A 7,802-nucleotide genomic window follows, 5' to 3' on the forward strand; every position below is an offset into this window, starting at 1 on the left:
GCGTACTGCAAAAAAAAAAAAAAAAAACTACACCCAGGACAGTTAAATCTCCTGTATTCCATATCCCACTACTTTCTGGCTGTACCAAAACCAACCAAACAAAAAACAACTAGCAAATGATTGTATGCTTTTAAAAAATTACACTTAACAAATGGGATGAGGTAGGATTCCTCTTTCTTTTTGTGGCTGCGTTGGGTCTTTGTTGCTGCGTGCGGTCTTTTCTCTGGTTGCGGCGGGCGGGAGCTACCGGTGCGCGGGCTTCTCATTGCCGTGGCTTCTCTTGTTGCAGAACTTGGGCTCTAGGAGCACGGGCTTCAGTAGTTGTGGTGCACGGGTTTAGTTGCTCTGCAAGAGGGACCGGGGCTCGAACCCGTGTTCCCCGCATTGGCGGGCGGATTCTTAACCCCTGCGCCACCAGGGAAGCCCGGAATTCCTCTTTCTTAAAAATGTTTCTAGAGCTACTAAAAACTTGCATTTACAAAGGAGTTGAAAAAAGTATTCCTCTGGAACGTACAAGAAGGGAAACAGGGACCGCTGATAAGGCATATGGTGCATGATATTAACCAGACTTCTTTTTCTCCTTCTTCATCCGAGCCTGGATTCTCCTTGTTTTTAGTTTCTCCACTGTCTGCAGGTGAATCTTTAGCTTCTTGCTTAGGTACTTTAGCCTATTTTCTCTCTGTTCCCCTTTTCCCTTTTGTTTGCACTTTTTGTTTTTTCCCCGCCACCTTTTTGATTTCCTTTCCACTTTTGCAGCAGCAGGTTTAGCAGACCACCCCTCCCATCTCCTCCTGGGCTCCTCCTTCATAGCCTTGGGCATCATGGCTGTGGGGAGGGTGTGTGCCCCGTGCCTACCTGAAGGGCACGCTGAGGTCCTTCCCAAGATGGGCTGCCTGGCCGCTGTGCTTCTCCTGCCATCCAAGCTGCTGGGACCCTTGGCCACGTAGGGTGGTGGGAGGGTGGTGGGAGAACCAGATGGAACTGGATTGGGCCTGTTATTGAGTTTTTCTTCTTTGTTATTTTTTTGCTTTGCTGAGCAGCTTGTGGGATCTTAGTTCCCTGACCAGGGATCGAACTCATGCCCCCTGCAGCACAAGTGCAGAGTCCAACCACTAACCTCCAGGGAAGTCCCTGTTATTGATTTTTAATGTAATTCCATCGTGGTATGAGAACATAACTTCTATGACCTGAATCCTGCCAAATTTACTGTGACTAAATTTTTGGCCCAGAATATGGCCTATCTTGGTAAATGTTCCATGCATACTTGGAAAGAATTTGTATTCTGCTCTTGTAGAGTGCAATGTTCTATACATATCAATTATGTCAAATTCATTGATAGTGTTATCCAGTTCTATTATATACTTGCTGATCTTCTCTCTGCTTGTTCTATCAGTTACTGAGAGAAGGGAGTTGAAATCCTGAACTATAATTGAGGATTTATGTTTCACTCTGCAATTCCTTCCGTTTTTGTTTCGTAGATTTGAAATTCTATTATTGAGGGCATCCATGTTTAATAGTTGTATCCACTTAATGAACTGACTTGTTTTTCATATGAGATGATCTTTTTTTTTGGGGGGGGGGGCAGTATATGGGCCTCTCACTGTTGTGGCCTCTCCTACTGCGGAGCACAGGCTCCGGACGCACAGGCCCAGCGGCCATGGCTCACGGGCCCAGCTGCTCCGCGGCATGTGGGATCTTCCCGGACTGGGGCACGAACCCGCGTCCCCTGCATCGGCAGGCGGACTCTCAACCGCTGCGCTGGTGGGAAGCCCGATCTTTATTCTTGATAGTGTTCTTTGATGTGAATTATACTTTGTCTTATATTAAAATAGCCATTCTAACTTTCTTTGATCTACTAGCATGGACATGGTGAGTTTTACCTTGTTTGGTGCTGGATATTTTTTGTCTACCTATTCATATTATTGAGTTTTGTTATCAAATTCAGTTTAGCTATTTGAAAACAGTTGGATCCTTTCGGTCTTGCTCAGGAGTTACTGCCCTTTGTTGCTTGATGTCAGGTGTCTTGAAAACAATGTATTTTGTCTAGTTTTTGTTTGTTTCATGTAGGAGGATAAATTTAGTCCCTGTTACTCCGTTTGGAGCAGAAGTGGAAGTGTATCATTTTTATTTTTAACCTACCTGTATCATTGTATTTGCAGTGATTATCTTGTAGACACCATATAGTTGGTTCATGTTTTAGTTTTTTTATTTTTATTTTTTAAAAATATTTATTTATTTATTTACGTATTTTGGCTGCTCCGGGTCTTAGTTGTGGCCCTCAGGAGCTTTAGTTATGGCATACAGATTTCTCAGTTGTGGCATGCGGCCTCCTTAGTTGCCCGACCAGGGATTGACCCCGGGCCCCCTGCACTGGGAACGTGGAGTCTTACCCACAGGACCACCAGGGAAGTCCCTATTTTTAATCTCTTCTGATGATTAGTCTTTAACAATTTAATAATTGGTCTTCCATGGGGTTTTTAGCATTGCTCTAGGGAGTATAATACTCATACTTAACTCTTCACTATCTAATTATAATCAGCATTTTGCCACTTCACGTGAAATGTAGAAACGTTATGATCGTATAGATTCCTTTACCCTCTTCCTTTATGTTATAGTTGTTAATGGGAGAGGCATTTAATTGAGATTTCATGGTTGGTACAGTATTTCAATGGCATTGTGACAACAAGGAGGGAGACAGAAAGAAAAAGGCATCAGAGGCGAGATGGTTAAGGGTGGAGACCCAGTTACTGGGTAATAAGAGAAAGGATGGAAAGGAGGCAGTGACAAGGGTGAAGTTATCAACTGAGGACGGGACTTTTTACAGGGACTGGTTGATGCTGACAACAAGGAAGGGTACCATGTGATATAGAGTCTGATTCGGAAGGCATAAAATCAAAGCAGTTGGGAGTAATATTGGACTAGGACCAGAGACTCAGCTTCCTCGTGCTAAAAACACACATTGAAGGCTTCACGGGTGACACAGTAGTTAAGAATACTCCTGCCAATGCAGGGGACACGGGTTCGAACCCTGGTCCAGGAAGATGCCACATGCCGCGGATCAACTATGCCCGTGCGCCACAACTACTGAGCCTGTGCTCGAGAGCCCACGAGCCACAACTACTGAGCCTGTGAGCCACAACTACTGAAGCCTACGTGCCTAGAGCTCGTGCTCCGCAACAAGAGAAGCCACCGCAGTGAGAAGCCCTCACGCTGCAACGAAGAGTAGCCCTCGCTCGCCGCAACTAGAGAAAGCCTGCACACAATGAAGACCCAATGCTGCCAAAAATAAATAAAAATAAAAATAAAAATAATTATTTTTAAAAGCCACACATATTGAGATTTTGATTTTGGCTTAGGATGTGGGAGAACATGGAAGACCTTAACTTCTGCAATAACACCAAGAAATATCTGGACATTACAAAATGTCACACATTGGAAAATTAAAGAGAAATGGAAAGGGAATTCCCTGGCGGTCCAGTGGTTAAGACTCTGCACTTCCACTGCAGGGGGCACGAGTTCAATCCCTGGTCAGGGAACTAAGATCCTACAAGCCTCAGGGTGTGGCAAAACAAACAAATGGGGCTTCCCTGGTGGTGCAATGGTTGAGAGTCCACCTGCCGATGCAGGGGACACGGGTTCGTGCCCCGGTCTGGGAAGATCCCACATGCCGCAGAGCTGCTGGGCCCGTGAGCCATGGCCGCTGGGCCTGCGTGTCCAGAGCCTGTGCTGCACAATGGGAGAGGCCACAACAGTGAGAGGCCCGCGTACCTCAAAAAACAAACAAACAAACAAATGAACAGACAAACCCCCCAAAACAGAGAAATGGAAATGGACACAAGAAAGCCCCTCTGGTTACCATAGAAGGGAGCCCTTCATAGGTGACTGGCAAGCCATGGCAGCTTCCTGAGGCAAATCCTGGGTCAGGGAGTTGGGAGGCGGAGGAGAATATCTGTCAAAGACAAAGATTTTACTGTGTCCACAGGAAGCCAGTTGATTTATTGGTGACAGCAGGAACAGATAGGATGGATTGGAGTCTGGCAGACCACCAAACACAAAATTAGTTTTCTCAATATAATAATTCTCTCCTCCATCTCCAATTTTATCAAGAAAAGGTAATTTAAGGTAATACTGAAAAACAGAAAAAGTGTTATCAGTTTGTGCTTTTTTTTACAGCTTCATTGAGGTATAATTGACATATAGTACACTGCACATATATTTTGTGTGTGTGTGTGGTACGCGGGCCTCTCACTGCTGTGGCCTCTCCCGTTGCGGAGCACAGGCTCCGGACGCACAGGCTCAGCGGCCATGGCTCACGGGCCCAGCCGCTCCACGGCATGTGGGATCTTCCCGGACCGGGGCACGAACCTGTGTCCCCTGCATCGGCAGGCGGACTCTCAACCACTGCGCCACCAGGGAAGCCCTGCACATATTTAAAGGGTACAATTTGATGATTTTTGACATATGTGAACACCCCAGAAACCTCACCATTACCACAGTCAAGATAATGAATGTATCCATCACTCCAAAAGTTTCTTTGTTCTCCTTTGTAATCTATTCCCCACTCCTTCTCCATTCTAGATAACCACAGATCTGCTTTCTGTCACTGTAGATTTAACTTTCGTTCTCTGAAGTGTAATATAAGTACAGTCGTGCAGTGTGGACTCCTTTTTGTCTAGCTTCTTTCATTCAGGATAATTATTTTAAGATTCATCCACGTTGCTGTATGCATCAATAGTTCATTCCTTTTTTTACTGAGTAGTTTTCCATCATAAAGACATGTCATAATTTATTTATTTTTACACTGTTGATGGGAATTTGAGTTGTTTCCAGTTTTTGGCTATTATAAATAAAGCTGTTATGAACAATTTGTATAAAAATCTTTGTATGGACATATGCTTTTGTTTCTTTTGGGTAGTACCTGGGAAAGGAATGGCAGAATCCTATGGCAAGTGTATGTTTAATTTTTTAAGAAATTTCCTAAGACTGGGAAGAAAGCAAAGTGTCCACTCTCACTACTTTTATTCATTGTACTAGAAGTCCTAACAACTACAATAAGAAAAGAAAAGAAAGAAAACGTCGACATGCTGGAAAGAAAAAAAAAAAAACTGTCCCTATTTGCACATGACATGATTGTCTACTTAGAAAATCTCATGGAGCCCACAAAAAAGCTCCTAGAACTAATAAATGAGTTTAGCCAGATTCAACACACAAAAATCAATTGCACTTATTTTCTATACCAGCAATGAAAAACTGAAATTTAAAAGTACCATTTACAATAGCCCCGTAAAGGTGAAATAAGTATGACTCTAACAACATATGTTCAGGACCTGTATCCTGAAAACTGCAAAACTAGAATTCTCATCCATTGCTAGTGGGAATTAAAAAATGATACAAGCACTGTGGAAAACAGTTTCTCAGTTTCTTGTAAAGTTAAACACACTTGGCATATGACCCAGCAATCCTACTCCTAAGTATTTACCCTAGAGAAATACAATTTTATGTTTACATAAAAACTTGTACCCAAATGTTTACTTTATAACTGCCCCAAACTAGAAACAACCCAGACGTCTTCAGTGAGTTAATGGATAAAAAACAGTGGTATGTCCATACAATGTAATAATATTTCTCAATTAAAAGGAACACGCTGTTGATATACACAACACGGATGAATCTGAGAGCCATCATGCTGAGTGAAAGTAGTTGGTTTCAAAAAGTTCCATTCTGTATGATTCCATTTCTATGACTTTTTTGAAAAGACAAATCTATAGTGATCAGAGAACAGATCAGTGGTTGTCAAGGACTTGGATGAGGGGGGATGTGATTACAAAGGAGTAGAACAAGAGAGTTTTTGAGATGCAGAAACTGTTCTGTATTCTGACTGTAGCGTTGTTCAGTTAATTAATTAATTAATTTTTTTGGCCATGCCAAAATTGTTTTTGGCTACACGTGGCTTGCAGGATCTCAGTTCCTCGACCAGGGATTGAACCCGGGCCACAGCAGTGAAGGCCCTGAGTCCTAACCACTAGGCCACCAGGGAACTCCGTGACTTGTTTAATTTATACAAGTGATATTTCGCTGCAAAGGAAATTTCTTACTTTTTAAAAAAACATAATACAGGGCTTCCCTGATGGCACAGTGGTTAAGAATCTGCCTGCCAATGTAGGGGATGCGGGTTCAAGCCCTGGTCCGGGAAGATCCCAGAAGCCGTGGAGCAACTAAGCCTGTGTGCCACAACTACTGAGCCCACATGCCACAACTACTGAAGCCCATGCGCCTAGAGCCCGTGCTCCACAACAAGAGAAGCCACTGCAATGAGAAGCCCACGTACCGCAATGAAGAATAGCCCCTGCTTGCCGCAACTAGAGAAAGCCTGCATGCAGCAATGGAGACCCAATGCAGCCAAAATAAATAAATAAACAAAAAACTCATCTCCCACTCTGACATCGCTGCCCAAACGAGGATGTGCCCACCTGGCCACTATAACATCATTGACAAAAGAGAGGAATTTTCAAATTCTTACTTTCTGCAGTGCCCATCCTTCTTAGACTTCTACCTCTTTTCTTGTCTACTCTCTAGAACTTACTTTTTTTTTCACATCACTGTCAAGTTTCAGGTAATTGGCTGCAGTAGATGGTGGTTAGTTTTGTTGTTGGAGAGGGGTGTGTGTGCATGTGTAGTGGACTTTGGTTCACTTCAGTAAGCAGAAGACCCATAACCTCAAGTTGCCAGTCACATCTTATGGGTGCTGTTAAGTTGTAAAGCTGTTGGAAATAATGCCTGTGCCTGAAGTGCTGCTACCTTGACAGGGGAGATTATACGTTGTGTGGGAAACTGTAAAATATTGAAGGAGGGCTGGCAGATGTGCTGGGGCTATGCTGAGGGAGATCAGTGGGTGCCAGAGAAGTCAGAAAAGGACTGCTGGAGTTGGCAGTGAGATGTCTAGTGGGGCCCTCTGGGGTGGGTAGGTGGGAAGAGGAAATGGAATTTCGGGGAGGAAAGGACGTGAGCACAGCCCTGGAGGGAGCAATGAATGTCATGTGTGATGATGGAGGCTAAATCCGGGTGGGTGAAGCGCATGTGCGGCAGGGTGACGTTATGCTGTTACTGTTATCTCCCCACGCCTCCATTCTCTGTACTAATTGTCTTGCCCCTCCTCCTCCAGTCAGTCAGTAGGCCTATTACCCTAGAAATGCAAAGAGCCAGAAATACCTTCATGTTCAGCCCTGAAATTTCAGAGTAGGCTATGTAAATTGAAGTTGATGTAATTCCAAAGGCCCAACTTTTGACTTGTTAGACTTGGAATTTTTAAGTTTCAGTCTAAGAATGAAGCCTTTATGGCATGATTGTTTTGTTTGTTGTGGGATCTCAGTTCCCCGACCAGGGATTGAACCCCAGCGCTGGGCCCTCGGCATTGAGGGCGCAGAGTCCCAATCACTGGACCGCCAGGGAATTCCTATGGAATGATTGTTGGAAAAAGAAAAAGTAGGTTTGAGAAGAATGTGTGATAGTGGTCTGTGTATGGTGGGTGATAAATTGCAGGGTCTAGGCCGCATCTAGTTCTCAAGTACCTTGGGAGAAAGCAAGTCTCTATGAAATGATCTTTTCTCCAGATCTTCAGGAATTTCATCACCTATATGGGATTCCTAGGCTGCTTTAGATTCCTGAAGGACCTTGGTGGGATTTGAGAGCAGTTGGAAGAGGCCCCGAAGTTGCTAAGAGGGATGGCAGAGCTTACGGGGCCTGCGCGGAGCCCATGAATCCCCAGACAGGGTTGAAGATTTCCCAGTGGAAGCCAGCAGGAA

The sequence above is a fragment of the Lipotes vexillifer genome, unplaced genomic scaffold (genome assembly GCF_000442215.2).
Source record: "Lipotes vexillifer unplaced genomic scaffold, Lipotes_vexillifer_v1.1 scaffold371, whole genome shotgun sequence".
Classification (NCBI taxonomy): Eukaryota; Metazoa; Chordata; class Mammalia; order Artiodactyla; family Lipotidae; genus Lipotes; species Lipotes vexillifer.